We start from the raw sequence: 21,276 nt of genomic DNA on the forward strand, positions 1-21,276 counted from the left end.
ATCTCATTTAGGAAGAGGGAAGGAATTGGAAGTTGAGGATAACAGTTGGAATAGTGCCAGAAGTATTGTGAGGGTTACATCTTCATCTCTTGCTCATTATTCATAATGTTCCTGAGATATAAGCACAACCTTTTTTTCTTTTTTTTTCCCTCTAGAGTGTCTTGTAAAAATTATGAGCCATGAAATGAAGTGTTTACAGAGAACATAAACTCTTCCATCTTACTGAAAGAACTTATAAACTTCATAAACTCCCCAAATGAGCTTATATTCTAATTTATTTTGGTGTTTCATATGTAAATTATACATTAGCATGATTTGACCTTTGCCGTATTTGAAATCTCAGCCTCTTTACAGGAATTGGTGAATGCAATAGTCATACAGGGATATCTTAATACATATTTACAGACTAAAGTATTTTCAATGTGTTTAGCATTTCCTTTCTGTAAGTGTGTCTAAAGGGGCATCACAACTGTGTTTTAGAAGCCTGAATCTTACTTAAATCCAGAACTTGAATGCTCAAAATTCTTGTCCGGCTACTGAAAGTCCATAGTGACTTTCATAGTTTCCTTTCCATGCAGCTCCAGAAACATCTTAGTCCTAATGCTGCTGAGAAGCTTGGCTCCTGTATTGAGGTAAGTGTTAGGCTATGGGGAAATACGTTTTTCCACTTACTTTTCCAGCTTCTGATGGCTTTATCTAGAAGGGAAGAAATAACTTTTCTGCCATGAAGAAAGACAAGACTGTAGGCTGCTACCTTCAAGAGTGAGTTCAGGACTGAGAATCTTCCATGTAAAAGGTATCGATACCTAGTTATCTAGATACCATAAAACATGAGACTAGATCCTGGGAGAGTGACATCATTTAAGATCTGTCTCCTTCCTGAGCATTCTCTTTTAGTTTAAATTACATCCTGGCCAGCTACTAGAGCTGGTGCTCTTCTGAGTCCCCTTTTCAGAATCCCAGCCCTTACCTAGGGGTCCCACTTTGGACCCAATGACTTAAAAGGCTGCGCACTCCAGGGTGCCATGACATTAAACTTATACTGTAGCTCTAGGTATCTTTCTTTGCAGGACTGAATTTCTAATGCTAATTGGAGAGTTCACCAGTTCAGATTTAAATAGTTTTTTTTAAGTTAACAGAGATTCTGGGACTGGATAAAACCAGCGGGGGAATGTAGTGATAGCTATAACCAGAAATATAATTTACTTCTAGTGATCTACTGGCAAAGGCTATTTTTATTCTAGGAGAGAACGAGGGAAATAGTAAGAATAGGAAGCTTGCCTCAAAAATCTGTTTTTCTTCCTATTTTTGTTAGGGTTATTGTTAATATAACAAGGGCCTGCAAGTTCACTGACAGGTAGACAAAAGATCAGGCAATGCGTTCAAAAATATAGATACATATTCTTTCGAGGCAGCTAACTTAATGTCATTGATAAGAACGAAAACTGGATACGTCACCTTTCCCTGTTCAATAATTTAATCTGATTTAATATTTCTATTTTTATGCTTTCTACTTTATTGTTTTCTTCCCCAAATCCATAAAATTATCTAATGGAGAGAGTTAGGTGAAACCGTTATTGATTCTTTTTTTTTTTTTTTTTTTTTCTTCTTCTTCTGGATTGTTAGTATAGCACATCAGATGCAGTGTTAAAAGTGTTGAATTTCAAGGGCAATTTTATGATGCTTAATAGTCTTTCCGGTGGTTAACCGCAGCACCCCTTCATTAACAAACAAGCAATCATCATTTTCATTTTTTTTATTTAGTCATTAAGATGGTAAATGAAATAAATAGCTTGTTAATGCTAGATTGTGGGAGCTTCTTGAGACCTAGTATGCTGAAAAGAGCAGATTAATGCTCTTACCACTGTCTTTGTATGTAGCTCACAGATGATACACTTGAATCTGATTTGCTGCAAAGCAGTGCAGATTCATATAAAATAAACCATACAGATAAGAGACAAGCACTAAAAATAAAAATACATTTACAAAAACGCCTTGTATAGCTTGAGAATTTGCATTACTCCATACATTCCAGCTTTTAAAAAAGATAACTCTGTCCCTGGCCCATCAGTCAAAATCATTGAAAAGGCAAGAGCCATTTATCTGGGAAATGTATTTGACAATAAAATCCTAGAGTTGTAATTACAATTGGCAGGTCTGAGTCTGCTATTGGTGGCAACAGCCTTACTAAGGGGGGGGAGGGGGGGAAGATGCATAATTTTTCTAATGTTCTATTGTATGTCAGGCTGTGTTAATTTTGGACATGGTATGCTTCACTGAAGATGGAAGGGAACTGCATAAAAATGCTGTTGTAATTTGCCAAAATAATCAGATTCATGATTTGTTTTAGGGGAAATAAGAAGAGCCTAGAAACACAAAGTCACAAGGGAAGATTATTGATTTGCATCATGGGAATCACCTCAAGCAGACACTGGAAATGTTTCAAAGATTGTGCCGGCTCGTATTTCCCTTTCCCAAGGGGGAGGTTAAGCATGCTACTTTAAATTCTATGGGGGCTAGAGATGCAGTCTCTCAAAGAAGCAAGATGTTACTGCTCAGGGGGATTTTTCTTCTGTTTGAGAAAGTAAGATGTCAGTGCTAGATCCTGCTGAAGTCTGAACTCAGCAGGGTCCCTAACATCTCCCACGTACCGTTCTCAGGGTGCTGCATGCTTAGAATGTGTGCTGTATTCAAAGTTATTAATTCTGATTTGAACGTTCTTTAACCAAGATTGTCCAGGTGTGGTTCTTCTGTAATATATAAAACCATGGCTATGAAAGTTTTGTCTATGTATATGAGGCAGCATAGGGGGATCAAATTCATAAGAGAAAGGAAAAATCCTTTGCTCAAAGCTGTGTAATGGGTGCCCAGAACACCTGGACTAGAACCTTGTCCCTCAAGTTCAGATCCAGCCCAGTGCCTCACCAGCAGCAACTGGGCTTCTATAATGCTCTTCATAAGCTTCAGTGAGTGTCTCCCTCGGTGGTGATGTGAACACACCTCACGTATTTGGTTTTCTACACAGCGTGGCTCAGGTGCTGGCTCAGATCTGTTGTTAGTCAACACTAGCAACTCGGTGGAGAAATTTACAGTTCCTTTCCTTTATGGACTCCCTGTTTTCATGCCTTTAATTAAAGATTCACCCTAACAATAAGCCTCAATTCAGAATTCTCATTAATCTCAGTCTCAGAACACTAAATTTTACCTGACTGTTGTGAATCAAATTCCTCTATCCTTTTCTGGAGAAAAAAAAAAAAGGTACTGAAACTACCTCTACTTCTAGGAGCTTGCAATGACTGACAGTTAATTTGGTATAGTAGTTTGATTTAAATCATAGTCAAGAAAGATGATGTGAATTTCTTTTTTAATTAAAAAAAATCTATAATTTCACTAAAGATTTTTTTGAGCTTAGCATTTTTTACTTTTATTCTCTATGGCAAAACTTCTCTTAGGCTACTTGATGTTCTTCTAGCTTGCCTGGTTGTAGATATTATTCCCTTAGTTTCTCTCTTTTTCTTCATCCTTCTGACTTCTGGAAAAAGTATCTTGTGCCTGATAAGGCTGTGCACATTTACTAAATTCTCAACTCACCTGGTCATTTAGGGGCAATATTTCAGGGAACTGTGCACACAGACAGTCTCTTGGGTGCTTTTCAAAAAGACAAGAAAACCACTTTCATATTGTTGAGAACCTTTATTCATAATTCAGTTGCTTGCTTTATGCAATGTTAAGACATTGCCTCAGAAAGAATATCATTTTTTGTTAATCTTGGTCCTCTTTAAAAGGTGTGTGTTGGGGGGGATTGGAGGAAAATGTTGCTATTTTGGTGAGAATATCTTTCTGTACTATTTTCTTCCTTTCCCACATCTCTTCCTCTTATCTTTCAAATCTTATTTTTCCCAAAGGAAATGTGTTACATTTGAACTCAGTCAATTCCCTTCTTCCCACTCTGGTCTCAGTTTCAGCCTGTATAAATCACAAAGTGCATCAGTCCTGTTGCTTTTATTAACTCATGTTTCAGCAGCTCTTGAGTCTTTCTAGGTCAACTCTGATCAGATCTAATGCTTGTGTGTTATTCTTTCCTTTGGAGGAGTACTTTTTCCCTCTCCCTTCCAGGGAAAATTGTGGTCAAAAACTGAGTCTTTTCTTCCAATAGTTTACAGCTTCCAGTTATAAAGTATCTATCTTCTAAGGCTATTGTGTCAGATAGCTATAATAATTGTGGCTTACTAGGTGTGTGGGTGTATCCATGTAAAGCTATGTTTATGAAGTATTTCTTAGAGAAAGGTCAAGTGGAAAGATAATTTTTTTTGTTTGTATCAAATGTTAGTAATTCAAAGGATGACAGGATATTGCCTTTTTCGATTCCTTTATTTTTTGTCTGTGTGGTGGGAGAGTTTCTCCCCCTTCTATAACTTTTGTCCATCTTCTATGCATTGCCTGCTTTGCTTTGTACTGCATTTAAAGTAAACAAGTTAAGTTCTTTTAATACAGTGAGAAGAGTTTAGTTCTGACTGAATTGAACAGTGCCTGCACAAAACTGTATCTTTTGATGAATTCCATGAAGGTCAGCCTCTTTGGGATTAAAATCTGCATTTTCAATTCAAACTGTTTTTTGATCAGTTAAGAATACTCAGACCCAAGTTTAAGCAAATGTAAAAAGATGCAAATGCTAGAGTGTATTTTTTTAATCAGAGCCACTGCATGTTATATGCTCATTCTATTTTTTTCCTGTCATTCAGTAAAGCATATACCTATATTTAATTTCTTATTAGAATCTCAATAGATGTCATTACTACCTGGTAAATGAACTATAAAATAATATCTAAGGTAAGTGGATAGAGCCATTTTCTGTGAGTAATTCCAATCATATTGGATAAATAATTGCTAAATTAGTCATTTGCTTTGTTCAGTGAAAAGACCCCCATTTCCACACAAAAATACTTAGGCTTAGCTGAAGGAAAAAATACCCAGCACCAGCCAGTTTTTTACTTATTGTTTCTGAGAGTTACTCTGGGCACTTATATTCTTTGCGGCCGAACATGAGACTGTCTTCTAAAAATGTTTCATCCCTTCGGCTCTTCTTGAGGTTGCAAGGGATCAGTGCTTCCTAGAGAAAATTTTTGAATAAGGTGTACATCAGGAACACAGGTAGATTTCTAGTTTTTGACAGAGATTCTAATCTTTATTTGAATTGTGTAAGATCCAGATTTGCTACTTCCTAAAAGCCTTTCTTTTTGAACAGTTCTTCAGAATCTTTTTAACTTTTGAAGAGCTTTGCAGAGCTGTGTTGGCCAACTCAGTTGCACAGTTTGCTTTAGGCAGCTTTTTTTAACAGGTGATAAACGGGACTGGCTGGCAATCTAGGAACAAAAGACGTAACCACCTATGTTTCTGTTGCCTGTAGATGAGCTTATGAAATTCCTTCAAATCCTCAAGGTTTCAAGTGATTAGTACTTTCAAATGTCAGTAGTCTTACTTGGTTTAAATTAATTGTTCCTAGGAAAGTAATATGAGAGATTGTGTGGAGAATGTGTGTATATGGCTATACACACATACTTTAGAGTGTATATGTGTATCAATTTTTAGTTAAAAAAAATCCTGTAGACCACATATTAGAATGTATGAAATAGTCACAGTTTTCAAAGTTTGACACTTTTTATACTAGTACAGCTTTACAGAATTATTGGGGTTTAGAAGGGGTGCAAGTAAGAGGTGGCAATAGCATAATCTTTCAAAGGCAATGTGACCATTACAGTGTGTCTACATCAGTATAGGAAATCTGCAGATAAACATAACTTTCTATTGTCAAAATCTCAGGAGAGAGAATAAAAGTGACTTAGGTACTGTGCTGATCTGTTATGACTCAAGTAAGACTGGGTAAAGGAGGATTCGATGAGATCATTGTCACTACTTGGTGTGAAAGCCCCTGTGAGAAGATAGTCAGTGGTTTGGTTTTCTGGTTTATCCTCTGTATCCTCTGTGTCACAAGGATCACTGATGGGCCTGCTTCTGGGGTGGGGACCTTGGTGACCAAGGAAACAGAGAAGGCAGAGTTACTGAATGCATTCTTTGCTTCAGTCTTTACTGCTAAGGGTAGCCCTCGGGACTCTCAGAGCCTGGAGATGAGGGAGAAAGTCTGGAGAAAGGAAGACTTTCCTTTGGTCAAGGAGGATAGGAGTAGAGATCTGGGCAAACTTGATATCTACAAACCCATGGGACTGATTAGATGCAGAACCATGGGTTCTGAGGGAGCTGGTGGATGTTATTGCCAAGCTGCTCTCCATCTTTGAAAAGTTATGGAGAACTGGAGAGGTGCCTGAGGACTGGAAGAAAACCAGTGTCACTCCAGTCTTCAAAAAGGGTGAGAAGGAGGACCCAGGCAACTATAGACCAGTCAGCCTCACCTCCAACCATGGAAAGGTGATGGAACAGTTTGTTCTGGATATCATGGAAAAGAAGGTGATCGGCAGTAGTCTGCATGGATTCACCAAGGGGAAATCCTGCTCAACTAACCTGATAGCCTTCTATGATGGAATGACTGGCTGGGTAGATGAGGGGAGAGTGGTGGACATTGTGTATCTTGACTTCAGCTCCTCCTAGATAAGCTCAGGAAGTGTGGGTTAGAGGAGTGGACAGTGAGGTGGATTGAGAATTGGCTGAAAGGCAGAGCTCAGAGGGTTCTCATCAGTGGCGTGGAGTCCAGTTGGAGGGCTGAGGTTAGTGGAGTTCCCCAGGGCTCAGTACTGGGTCCCATCCTGTTCAATTTCTTCATTAATGACCTGGATGAGGGGACAGAGTGCCTCCTCAGCAAGTTTGCAGATGATACCAAGCCGGGAGGAGTGGCTGATACACCTGAGGGCTGTGCTGCCATTCAGAGAGACCTGGACAGGCTGGAGAGCTGGGTGGAGAAGGAAACTCATGAAGTCGAACAAGGGCGAGAGCAGAGTCCTGCACCTGGGGAAGAATAGCTCCATGCACCTGTACAAGCTGGGGGCTGACCTGCTGAAGAGCAGCTCTGCAGAGAAGGACCTGGGAGTGATGGTGGATGACAAATTGACCATGAGCCAGCAATGTGCCCTTGTGGCCAAGAAGGCCAATGGTCTCCTGGGGTGCATTACGGAGACTGTTGCCAGCAGGCCAAGGGAGGTGATCCTGCCCCACCCTCAGCCCTGGTGAGGCCTCATCTCAAGTACTGTGTCCAGTTCTGGGCTTTCCAGGACAAGAGAGACATGGAGCTACTGGAGAGAGTCCAGCATAGGGCTACGAAGATGATCAGAGGGCTGGAGCACCTGCCCTATGAGGAACGGCTGCGAGAGCTGGGCCTCTTCAGCCTGGGGAAGAGAAGACTGAGGCAGGATCTTATCAATGTGTAGAAGTACCTGAAGGGAGGGTGTCAGGGGGATGGGGACAAACTCTTTTCAGTTGTCCCGTGTGACAGGACAAGAGGCAATGGGCACGTACTGAAACACAGGTGGTCTACCTAAATATAAAGAAGAATTTTTTTTTTACTGTGGGAGTTACAGAGCACTGGTCCAGGTTGCCCAGAGAGGTTGTGGAGTCTCCTTCTCTGGAGATATTCAAAACCTGTCTGGATGCAACCCTGTCTAACATACTGTAGGTAACCCTGCTTGGACTAGATGATCTCCAGAGGTCCCTTCCAACCTTACCTATTCTGTGAAAATAAAAATAAATAAGAAAAATTAAAAGCAAAAAAAAAAAAGTTAAATTTTCAAAAAGGCCAGACTTTTATTGTATAAAAAATACACTGCTGCATTTTTAGAATACATGTTCTAAACATGTATTCAAAGAGTTGACATGATTATTTGTGTGTGCGCGCATATATGTATGTATTATTTCCAGTTGTTTTTCAGATTCTAACTTCTAGGAATACGTCTAGGCTAAGAAGAATATTCAATATTTCAAAAGTTTTCAGGGATTGTAGGGAGGATAGTGTGAAGGCAACTTTCTGATTAGATTTAGTTCTGAACTCTGCTGTAAAAAATACAGAAAAAAAAGTGAGTTAATTCCTCTAAGTCCTTAAGACCTTTCTTCTAATGTGTCTGTTCAGGTGTTTAACTTGAAGCATCTCAAGTACGTATTGCTGTTATGAAGCTGATAAAGCCAGACTGAAGACAATTATTCTGCATCACTTCTACCTACATTGCTATGTTTGAGTCATAAGCATTTCTCTTATCTGAATTTTACCTGATCCATTGGGCTAGGACATATTTTTGTATTAACAATGTTATATATGGTTTTTAGTTTACAATATGCGCTACTGTCTTCAGATTTTGCGTTAATAACCATGTTTTCTTTCAAGTGATTGACTTTGGATAATTCTGAGTAGCCTACTCCAGTAGCAGAATACGTTTTATATATCATATCTCTATCCTGCTACTTGTTGGGCTGATATCACAGACCTGCGCTGATTTGAAATTAGGGACACCGACAATGCCTTTGGTCATTTATTTAAAAAAATAAAAAATAAGTTTGCAATTTGTCTCCACTATTTTATCCTGATAAGTAGTTTACATTAGTGAACTGATGTTTTTAACAATCTAAGTAAATACACTGATTTTTTTAGATAGAATATATCTATTTTTGAATATGTTTGAAAATTTATTTTTTTATCCTATGTCTCCTTGCTTCTGAACACTGTTGTAACAAAAGCAATGAGCATTTCAAAAATCAAAATGCAAAATGAGAGACTACTGCTAATACTATGCATAACCACATGATAAGGCTAAATTTATTGTTTGTGATATAGGTTAAAAAAAAAAGCTTCAGAAAATGTTTTCTGAAGTATTGTTCTGATGAGTATTTGGCAATTATAGTTCATCTTGCTCTCTTTTCTTTCTGTGACCGTTACAAAGGTATTTTCACTGTGGAATGCTATCCTGTAATCACATTTCTTTTATGTTTTCCTGAAGTGTTTTGCAATGGTTGTTGTTAGAACTAACGTTCTAGACTAGACAGGACCATGACTGGTCTGTATGGCAATTTTTAAAAAGCTTCATTATCAAGCTCTAATTTGAAAGTTAATAGTTTAACAGGATTGTGATTACGGAAGGGAATGAGGTGAAGAAATTATATCACTCCTCTTCAGATGAATTCTTTAGCAAAAAAAAAATAATAATAATGAGGTAGATAATAAGGTATGCTAATAATAGAAGCATGAATGCAACCTTGAACCTGGAATAATTTCTGCCACCTAAACAATCTTCTGTACTTCTAAACAAGTTAGAGGGAGGAGTGAGATCGATGTAACTTTTCTCTTTATTTCTCTTTATTTTGTCATGGACTAAGTTTTTAAGGTAAAAGTGATTCTATTCAAAATTTATAATAAACTGCAGCAACATCAAAAAGTAGCATAAGTGTTAGAACAATATTTCTCTTTGGATTAAACAGACTTCAACAGGAGTCTTACTTGGATGAAGAAATGCCATTATGTGAACCCAGATGTTGCTTGCTCAACAAATCAGAGCATGGATTCTCTCTGTTTTCTTAATGTACAATTATTTTAGTTTGAAAAAGGGAAGGCATAAAAAAAGATAGGTTCTGCTGCATGATCATGAGATGTCTCTAACTTTAGAGCAGAATTATTTTTAAGCAGTCAATTTGCTTCTTGTATCAGGAAACGAATATTGAGTATTCTGGACATTGCTGTGGCAAAGTGCTGCACTACAGTAGATTCCTTGAACAGTGATATCTGTTTCATTTTTTTACACGCTGATTTCTCTTTCAGTTGTCCTAATACTTATTTAGTCTCCCTACAGAAAGTATTACTTTTATGCCCAGACAAGATTAATTTCTCAGTAGAAGACGATTTGAAATGCAGTGTTAAAAAGTTGGTTTTTCTCAAAACACTGGGCAAAAAAATCTTTTGTTCCATACCATGAGCTTTTTTTAAAAAACGTACTTTTATTTATTTTACTTTTCACACTGCTAGATACGGCATAATGCTGTGAGGGACAGATATCAAAGGAAACCATTCACTTAGATCTTTTTCTTGTTCTGTGACAAGCATACTGCCAAGACATTAAAGTGCAAGCTCCTTTTATTTTTATGTGAAAGCTTTAGAGAGGGAAATACGGAAATGATCACTTAAAAAAAAAAAAGTTGTAACGTTAAAAGCACAAAAGAATAGATAGATGATGATAATGTTAAATTTCTGACTTTACTTCCCAAACCTGGAGGAAGTCTCCTATATTCTATTGTTGTTTAAATTGTCTAATTTAAGTAAGAATAATTCTATTTTGTACCTTAAATTGAGATTTTTTTTTTCCAAAGGAATGAACATTCTTTCTTTTCTTTGAATAATCATGAGAGGTACAAAACAAGGAATTATGGAACAAAACTCTAAGTTCGTGTAAGAGTTTGCAATTGCATTGACTTGAGCATCATTTAGCATTGACTGTAGAGAGAGAATTTGACCTTCTTATTTTATTGAACTGTATTGAATCTCATTTGTATTCTCTCTAATGTTTACTGCTTATTTTTAAAATAATAGTTAATATTCCATATATAAATACCTTTAGAGAAATACAGTCTGAAGTAGATATACTGAACATATTTAACTCAACTGAGAATTTAGTCTGTTGTATTTTTGAAAAGGAATTTAAAACGTTTTAGTGCAAGTAATGTAGTTTTTCTTGGATTTAAACTGAAAGAGTTTTTTGTTCTCCCTCCCCGCCCCCGCACTACCAAAATATGCTGCTACTTTGAATGATAACTTTTTCTTTTCTTTTTTTTTTTTTTTTTCCCCTGGATGAAGGGGAGCAGAGCTGCTGCTTCTACCTTAGGTCTTGGCCGCAAGGTTCAGACTTCCGTAGTGACTCTCCATTCAGGTGTTCCCTGTTAGGAACCATGTGTTGTTACATGTGTTATCTCCCTGTGGCAATGAGCTGTAGAAACAGCTTGCCAGGGTGTTGAACGGGACTGCTACCCCCAGAGATGTGCAGGGATCTCGCCACCTTGCCACTTGTCGTGCTTCCTCCCCATCAGCTCCTGCTTTGGGGCCCCATGGCTGAGGAAGAGGCAGGGCTCTGCCCCTTCGGGTGCCAAGGGGGCAGCCGGGGACGGGCTGTGGGCATCCCAACGGATGCACCACCCTGGCTCAGCAGGTCTGCTGGAGGAGTACCTCCAGTACAAACAGACGTGGAGGTGGCGCATCTCAAAGCCTCGTGCTTAGCCTGTATTTTCCTACTCAGAAAGCAGCAGAAGATCAACGTGGAGGAGAAAGGTGGCTCTGGATGATGTCATCTGGCTTTTTTTTTTCTTTCTTTTTCCCCTCTCTGAGAGAGAGAAAAGGAGGTCACAAAAGGGCTGAAAGGACAATATTTTATTGTCAGTCATGGTCAGAGAAGATGAAAAATGTTTTTAAAATATTCAGTATTAACCTATATACATATTCTTATATATCAGTGAGTTCAGGGAACTTTTTTGTTCTCTGAATATTTGCTTATAAGTAACAACAACAAAATCTACATAGCATTTTATTTTGTTCTTTCCTTGTCACGTTGTTTTTTCCCATCGTAATTAAATTTTATTTAGATTCACAGTATATGCAATTATGGATGTGAAAAATACAAAATCCCTGTAAACTGAAGGAGCATGTGTAAGCTGAAAACCACTCAAAAAGTTAGACCTCTGTCACCAAGTTGGCATCACAGTTTCCTTTCTCAACACACATTAGTATTAAAATATCAAAACCAAAAGTTAAGAGTAATTTTAATGTCAGTGGATGAGTATCAGCTGTGAAATACAAATCACAGTAAAATCATCAAGAATAAATGCAGTTTAAGAGATTTATTTTGGCTCTGTGTTTAGCAAGTACAAGTGAATACAAAAAAGACTAGGTTAAATTCTAAACCTAACAAAGTTCATGTTTAATTTTTGAAATACAGATACTTGTAAAACCAGGGGTTAAATTATGATCTTTATGTGGAAAGGAAATGAGTGATCTTCATATGCTTTAGTTCAATGCAATAGCCATTTTTTCCCAAATACATAATGCAAGCAAAGACAGACTACTACTGCTGTGTTGAAAATTTGTTCAAAATATTATGGATTTAACCGGCACTAAACACTTTGTATTTAATGGTAAAATACTGGTTTTGGATCCCTTCCTTCTTCCAGTCCCTAAATCAGCAATTAAATACTGTGGTCTCCCAAATGGCTCCAATGACAGGCTTATTAATCTCATCCTGTTGTCTACCTGGACATAGCAGGAAAAAAAGAAAGACATATTTTGTAAAAGATGTGATTGGCAGCCTTTACTGTGTGGAGTCTGTGGACTGGCAAGTAGGTGCCTTGGAAATCAAGGCTGAGACAAAGTGACGTTGAGTATTGTATGAAATCTGTGCAGAACACTTCTCCATTGCTTGATTTAAGTAGTTTCTGTTGTTTTCCTTACATGAATCCAAGATGGACTTACTGTTTTAAAATAACGAGCAAGATGTGAAGGTGGTTATTATCACTGTACTTTGAAGTGATGGGATTCAACAGTTTGGAAAGATTATCTCTGTATTAAATAAGGTCTCTGATTCATTAATGCTAGCAGCAGTAAATCTTTCCATGTACAATTTGTCAATATGTATCCACTCTAAGTTTGATCCCTAAGCAATGGGTGACTTACCTGGTTTAATTTAATTTAACTGGTAAATCTATGTCAAGGAAAACCATGAACTAACTAAGTATTCATTAAACTAAGTATCTATGTGTTACAGTACTGTGTACAAAATAAGATCTAAAAGAATGTACAAGCTGCTCTGCTGCTTGATGTTCTCACAGGTGGAACTTTTAAGATACTTTAAGTTATACTTTGTAATGGTTTACTACACCCTTCTGACTGATTTAAATATTAATATTACCATTTAAGCACTAGCTAACAAAATGTGTTTTTAAAAAAAATCCTTTCAGTTCTGCTTTGTAACAGCAAACTGTCACTTTTTTTTTTTTCCCCCTAGGCAAATATTCAGTTTTCTTCCAGAGTTTAGAAGTAAGACTTTAAATATGTTTAGTAATGTACTTTTCATTTTGGGGAGGCTTTTCTTCCTTTCCAAAAGAGATGTGTTATGACTCTAAATTTTGTAGTTTAGACTCAGCATTGATATATCTTTTAGGCAAATGTTTTTCAATTTTTACCAACGTTTCTCTCACTGTGTACCATTCTTGCATTTGCGTATGAAATCTGCATGTTTAATTTGACCTTAAAGTAGATAAATATCATTAAATTGTGCTCCAACTTGCATATAATGCAATTTACTCATTTATAGGTTATGGTAACAATAGGGATATGAGAACATTTACTAATGCATATATATAATATAGGCACTATGTATTATATGATAACATGTTACAGAACAGTTTGATTTTAATATACGAAACAGAGGAGATTAAATTGTATTTGATCTTCACATTTTAGGACTTGATAACTAATTGTTGGCACTTTTTACTATACTAAGAATCACTATCTTGTTATTCACAGAATACCAGTCCAAGTTTATATTTAACCAAGCCCTCAGCTGCAATAAGATAGAACCTGAATGAGTGAAGCAGTAACAGCATCTTTTTTCCAGGGAATATAAAATTATAATGGATATTTTTTTGGGAATAGATCAGGTTCATGATTTTAAATAGAATGAGAAGCACAGTCCTGATGTTAAACCACTAAATGGGGATGCGATAGCCCTGTCCGTTGTGGGAAAACAAGAGCTGCGCCCAGATAAGGTTTCAGGTCTGTTAATCTGTGAACCTTGTGTTCTCCCAGGTGTGAAATGGGAGAAGGATTCTTCCCTCTCTTGTTGGCGCCCTACACAGATAAATCTGTGACTTGTGCAGTGTACTTCTGTGTTAGTCTTTTGTCTTTGTGCGTCAGTGGTGATTTGACTCTTTCCTAGTCAAATTCCCTGTTGTGTGATTTGCCTTTCGGTATTTGCTTTTAAGTAACCATTTATTATAGGTGAGAGTATATTTATCCTTATGCTTTCTTCTTTTTTACTGAGATAATCCTAGTTTTTCCAGCTCTTTTTATCTGCTTTTTTCCCCAAAGAGTGTTCTGTAAAAACTCTTGATTTATTATGTGTTTACTGCAGAAATCATAGTGGTCCCTTTTTCCCTGTAAAACAATTTATGTCAGTGTGCACTCCAAAATAAAACAGTCAGTTTTAGGTATGCTTACGTGCTTAAGCAGTTTGTCAAGGGAAACAACCAGCAGTGTATTTCCAGTCATTTTTTTTGACTGGTGTCCTGAATTCAGGCCGAGTCCTCTTTGTGTCCGACACCCGGTAAGGTAAGGTTCTCCTGGATTTCTGTTTTAGAATGAACTTTCCCTCTCATAAGGGATTCCTGCTCCCATTCACTTCTGCAGCGTTGTGTAGGCACAGTATTGACTACATAAGCAGACAGTCTCTCTTTACAGACGTGTCTTTTAGTGATCTTCCTGGCAGAAAAGCATTTTCCATCCTAGAGTGGCAGCCTTCTAACAGAAACATTTTACATTTCACGTAACGCCTCTTATACGAAAATCTCAAAGCCTCTTATCAACATAGATAAATATCATTAACTCAGAGATATAGCCCAGTTAAGAGACGCCAGTAATCTCAGAGTGGTCTAAACAATTGTTTTTCTAATGCACTTGACTATTTGTTTCCACTTGTTCTTATCTGTTTGGTTTAAGAAGATGATCATCTGGATCAAGCTTGGAAACCTGTCTCAACCAAACCAGCATCTCTTTAGTTGAATTAATAGATCTGCAGCTCCACTTGCCAGTTAACATCTCTGCTGCTCTTTCTTTCGATTGATATCACAGCAGAAGCTGGCTTCAAAGGCACAATGGTGTGTATTTCCATTTAACTGATCCTTTCAGATGCTCTGTTTCTTATTCTCTAGAGGAGTAGGATAGCTGTGTATGTTGTTTACGTCTAAGACTTTGTTTTTCCAAAATATTTTAAATGACCAAATGGGACTCTTTAATAGGTTATGATAAATGAAAGGAGAGGAAAATCTTTTGAGACTGTCATGAACTTATTTATTCTCTCAAGTATGAGGACTAGAAAAAATGACATATTTCTGGGAAGCAACCACAAACATGCAGGGTGCAGGAAAACAAGGCTAAAAGTAGGATATCTGGGAACATTTACATTAATGAAGAAGAGAACTATCAAACAAGTTGTAAATGTCAGAAACTGGAAGGAGTAAGGGAGGAAGATGTCCCCTTGCACCTGCCTTTCAGACATAACCTGCAGTCCCTGCCACCGCCAAAGTACAATAGGGATTGTGAAGCTTTGCTTTGTATAAGAAACTCTGCTATTACATTCATGTTTTATATTCCAATGTACTCTCAGTTCCAAAACTTGACATCTCTTATGTTCTTTCTCTTATGGCATTTTCCCAAGGAATCAAAAAGAATAAGATTACTTTCATGAAGTCAAGAAATCAATACGATCAGTGAGAAGCAGCAAACGATTGACTTTTAAAGACTAGGAAAGAATCAGAGTTGGAAAGAAGGAAAATCTTGGCTGCTCCTAGCTCTGATTTATGTGGTTAAAAGGGCTGAGGTGAATCTTGATACTGCTTCTGGGGAAGTAGGAGAGGCAAAGAATCATAATGTCATTTTGTTTGATTTTTTTTTAGGAAAAGTTGATTTTGCAATCTCTTAAAGTACTGACAAGGTGGTTATATGATGCCTTGTGCACAGTTGTTGGAGGTAAATGGCCATGTCATTTTCTTGGCTGGCTCTTATGCTGTATCGGTATATAAAGCCACTATCCTCTCGACAGTAAGAGAAGACCTGATGCCCTGGCAGAAGACAATAGGAGTGATTTTTTTTTTTTTTTTTTTTTTTTTGGGGGGGGGGGGGAGGGGGGGTGTTTTTTGTTCCTCCTTTCCTGAGCCTTCATTTGATTTTCTTCCACCACCTGGCAAAGAGGTACTTTAAAGTGATTCATTGTCTCCTTAGTGGACATCTAGTTTCAGCCAAGGCATATTGGTTTAGGTTTTGCACAAAGAGGTTGAATAAGTAAAAGCATTTGGAACTATTAATAAGTTATCCTTGGCTTGAGGATGAGAAGATAGGTTTTATGAAGCTTTGAAAATACCTATACTGAACAACTACACAATAAAAAGCCTTTTTATTTTTTTAATTCCTTGTTATGATATCTAGTTTACTGTGTCTGTGGTGTATCCTGTTATCAATACATTCATTCATTCTTTTCTTAATCTTACTGAGTCTCTGAATTCTGTTATCACTGGTGGAATTTTGTAAACTACTTACATTAATAAATCTTAAATTTCTTTCTATTCAGTCTGTACTGAGTGTGGGTTTCTGAATGAAGATGAATGAGTTGGCCTTACTCTGTTTTCTTTGACCATCGCTAGATAGCTTTAAGCTTTTCAGAAGGCTCTGTACAGAGCCCCATGCCCTTTCTAATTTGTTTCATTTATAAACTATTCTAATGATTTTCTTCTTTATTAATCTCTGGAGGTCTTTCCACATCCATCTGCAGCTTTCCTAATTTCAGCAGTATTTCACTATGAGTTGGAGTATGCAGAGATGAACACAATATCTGGGAGAATATAATTAATATTCCTTTAGCAAAATATTTTCCATTATTTTCTGTCCACCTCTTCACCCAGTATCATTTTGATATTTCTATTATAGCTATTTCAGCACTATTAATATTTTCAGTGTGCTCACTTGCAGTGACATGTCAAGACTTTTGCCTGAGTAGACACAGTTAATTTAAAACTCAACAATATATATGACTCATGCAAATTTTCCCACTGTGGCTTGACTTGCACAATTTCAATCTGCCATTATGCTGACAAACTGCATAATATTGTTGGATTCCTTTTGGACTTCCCTAATCCAAAAGACGGGTGTCATTAGCAAATGTTGCCACATTGCTGTAAATTTGCCTGTCTGGAGCATTAAACATAGTTTAATGTTTTAAAAACCTTTAGGCATCCAAATCATGACATCCTTTCCATGATGAAAATTGACAGCTTATTCCATTTATTTCCATTTATCTTAAACACTATTTATCTGTTAAAATATTCTAAGGAATATTAACTAACTACCCATCTACCATCACATTTCCCCCCACAGCTGAGGAGGTTAGTGTAATCTGTTTTGTATGCGAGGAAACTCAGACCAACAAGTCAGAATAAAATGAGACAACTTTTGGGGGAGAGGGTTGCATGAGAAGAGTAGCAGTTTCTTACGTTTAATTTATGGAGCTTTCCTTATTGCTTTTGAACTATTTTGGGGGGAAACAGATTCTGCGCAGAGATTGTTTCATCTACCAGGATGCCGTTTGAGACAGTCTACAGTGACCTTCGTGATAAATGTCACAGTAACCAGAGCCGCGTGTTTTATATTTTTACAATGATCAGCTTTTACAACAGAAAAGCCCACGGAGCTTCCTGGCCTGCATAGTTTGCAGCCTTTAGACTGAAAACAAATAAGCACATAAATTATTATATTGTTCACAGTAGTTTGTATCATTTGTATATCATCTGAGCTTTTATTCGTATGGAGGCTACGTGTGCTGTCGATAGAGACTTTTCGCTATAGGGTTAGATCTAACAAGTTGGTGCAGCAGGTATAACATTCCTAAAGGCTGGATTCTGCTGCAGTGCATTGAACTCTTTTTGACATACTAATTTCACAGTAAATCCATATCTACCTGATCTTGGCTTTTTTGGGCCTCAGTCACTTGAGTAAGGATTAATTAAGCCTAACGTGTCAGAACTTCCTGAATTTTGGTGCTAGTGCTTTCTGCCATCTCCTGCAAACCAAATTACATTCTGAGGAAAAAAAAGTAAGCCTATTATTAAAGACCCAATAACTATGAATCTCTATCTATTTATGGTTTACCTGTTTAATTCGAAGCTTTTCAGAAGTTTTTCAGATTTAATGCTTTTCTCAGGTGCAGACATTAGGCTCTATTTCTCCTTCTTTCTCACAGTCATTTGTTTGGAGGACTGCTCTTGTTTAGAGGTGTTATATTCCCTTCACATTGACTAAATCAGTAATAGAACATGTTCTATGCTTATCAGAGATTGTTATTACATGTATGATGTAATGTACTAAGATGGTATAACATGGTTAAAACTGTGGAAATAAGTTAATCAGAGAATGATAATTCTGAACAATTGCTTTATATCAGCTTGTAGATATCAACAAAGACTAAATAAAAAGAAACAGTTTTTGGATTTAGGTCAATATTATAACTTTGCATTTTGTTGTATAGGATACATATCATTATTTTTTTTCTTTTTTTCCTTTTTTTGGATGTTTGTCTCATAGCTGCAATGATATTTGATAGTGAGAGTTTCCAGAGAACACAGTAAGAGTGTTTTCCTCCACTACTGATAATATTGTGAATTCTTTCATTTTCATTCTTTCAGGATTATAATATTGGGTGAAAAGAAGCTCTTCATTGATATTCACCACTCTTTTTATGACAATGGTGAATTTGGAAAAATCCTATTAAAGACAATAGGATTGCTATGAAATCATTGAGTGGAATGAGAACTTAGACTATTATATTTTCTTATCCCAATGTTTTGAAACATATACTTGATATATACTATTTAAACTACAAAAAGATTATATTCTTTGAAACAATTTCCCTTTGCAAGGAAAATAGTAACTATCTCATACACCCTTCTCCTCATTTATAAAGTTGTATAGACTGGGAGAAACTCTTAACTTAAAGAGTACCAAAAGGTTGATCTGAAAAGCGCCATCTCTCTCTCTTCCCTTACAGAGCTTGTAAGGGTAACATTCTCATAATCACCTGAAGTTTAAGGCTTTCTATTTTATTTAAAAAAAATCCTCTGCAATAACAGCACTTATGTAGTAATTATTTGATCAGTGGGTGGTTAAAGAGAGTTTTTATGTTCCACCTGCATTCTACTTTTTAATTTGATTGCACTTTTGACATTTGCTTCCTAAATAGAGTAAACTTTTTCTTTCTCTGGTTTTGGAATTATGTTAAATAAAGCTAGGTGGTATATGTAGGTTTGTTTGCTTCATTGTTAGAATAAATTTTGAGAAAATATGCAGCATGGTAGGTAAGATTTTTTTAAACCTGTTATGCCAAGAAACTCTATCTGAAGACAGTTAGCACCTTTTGTGGCTGATTTATTGTCTGAAAATTATACTTGATCTAGTAACAGTTCTGTTTAAAAACCTATGACATAGTATGCACTACTCTAAGCTAAAAATCCCCAAAGTTTAGAAACTCTGTAAAACATTTTTACTGTTAATCTGGTGGTATTTGTAGCCTTTTCATAGAACAAAATGGCAATGCTCCAGACAAATTTTGTATTACAGTTGTCCAGCAGTTTTAGAAACCATTATGTACATTTACTTTCTATACACAAAAGTAATATTAAATTTATACTTAATCTCTACAATATTTGCTTTTGGCTGTAAGATAGGTTATATTTTTGAATTAAAAATAAACCTAAAATTTTAGCAGTAATGATCATGTCACCCCCCCCTGCCACCCCCTCCCTCCCCCAAAAAAAGAAAAAACAAAAAAACAAAAAAAAAAAAAAAAAAAAAAAGCCAACTTACTCATGGTGGAATAGGTATTTGGTTACATTTTCAAGTTTCCTTATCTTAACAATTCAGTTTCAAAATATTAAATGATTTAAGAAAGTCTTGAAAAATTTTTTTTGACTTAGGAATCATGTGCCAAAATTTTAAAGGTAATTTCAGAATGCATTCTCATTTTGATATAGGATACCTCTAGTAGCTATCAGAAGTTAATAGCACCTAAATTCAATACTTTTTAAAATCTCATTGAACATCTCTTACTTCTCATGGCATTTCTATGTCTAAAAACAAATAGTCCTTAAAAAAAAAAATTCTTGACTTAACGGCATTCCTCATTTTCTCAAGTTGATTGAATCTCTGTGCTTGGTGTTCTACTTAAAATATTCTTCCCTTTTTACAAGAAACTATGTTCTGCAGTGAATATTAAATCTGAACTTATTTCTCTATACTACTATTTGCAGCTGTGGAGGTAAATGCCTAAACAAAATATTTAGTTTTATGTTGAAGATACTACAAGATGTAAACATATTTGAAAAGGAATAGAATACTTATGTTACTGGAATCTGAATGAAAATAAAGGAATATTTAAATGTCATAGTTGAGTAAGTACTTTGAAATTAACTGCAAGGACTTACTAGAAGGGATTGCTATTCTTACAAATACTCATATACTTTAATAAGAATATCATGTTGCCAAATTTCAGTTCCATATGGTGCAACTTAAGACTCAAGATCTTATTCAGGAGCTAATTAACTCAAATGTCTCAACTTTGTTATAACAGTTAAAAGAATGTTTCTTAATCTTTAATTAATTTTTTTTTAAAATGTGAATAATGATAAAAAATAAAGGAAATAAGGGGGAAATACCCTTTTATGTTTTAATTATACTTGTATATTCCAAGCACTCTTTTCCCCAGCACCTAGTATTATAGAACTGAAAAGCTGCAATACAGTTTCCATGAAGGTTTTTGGTGGTGTTATTTCACTGTTCAATGAGTCTGTGTATGTGGATGAGCCTCATTATCTTTGATGGCCAAAGGTGATGTTTTTGTAATGAAGCCTTAACTATGGAAAATGACCCAGAGTTTAAGGAAGTGTTTTTGTGTGTTAAATTGCTGCTGCTGCTTTAAATTACCTTATTCCCAATATGAAATGTTACAGGCTGTGGTTGAAAGGGGATAAAAGGATAAAATGCTGTGGTACCATGATGAAGTGAGCGTGCAGTGGTATTTCAGACCAGTATTTCAGAACAACATTGCAATATTTATGTTTGCTTTGCTATTTCTCTGAGATAACTATGAGATTTCTTCATTTTTCTCATCTCAGAAGCAGTATATGGCTCAATATGGCACTTTCTGATATCCATATAGGAATTAAGTGGACTTCTGAGGATCCCAGCCATCTAGTTATTTTTGCGCTTTATCATAAAGGAGGTATTTCCTACTTAGGCACCTGAAAAATGTTTTGTATAGGCAGACAGAGACTGACCTGGCTTCTGTCTTTAATATCATTGTTTTGCTTCACACAAGGATCAAAAACTTCTGCTAGGGAGGAAAAAAAAAAAAAAAAAAAAATCCAGGGTACTAAGTCAGACCAGTTGTCGATACAACACCAGAAAGAGGTGTCTCTGGTACAAATATATACTTTAGATGGATTCTTTTTAAAAAATATATATAATCTCCGTAAGTTTTTGCTTTAATA

Source organism: Rhea pennata, chromosome 2 (assembly GCF_028389875.1).
Source record: "Rhea pennata isolate bPtePen1 chromosome 2, bPtePen1.pri, whole genome shotgun sequence".
NCBI lineage: Eukaryota > Metazoa > Chordata > Aves > Rheiformes > Rheidae > Rhea > Rhea pennata.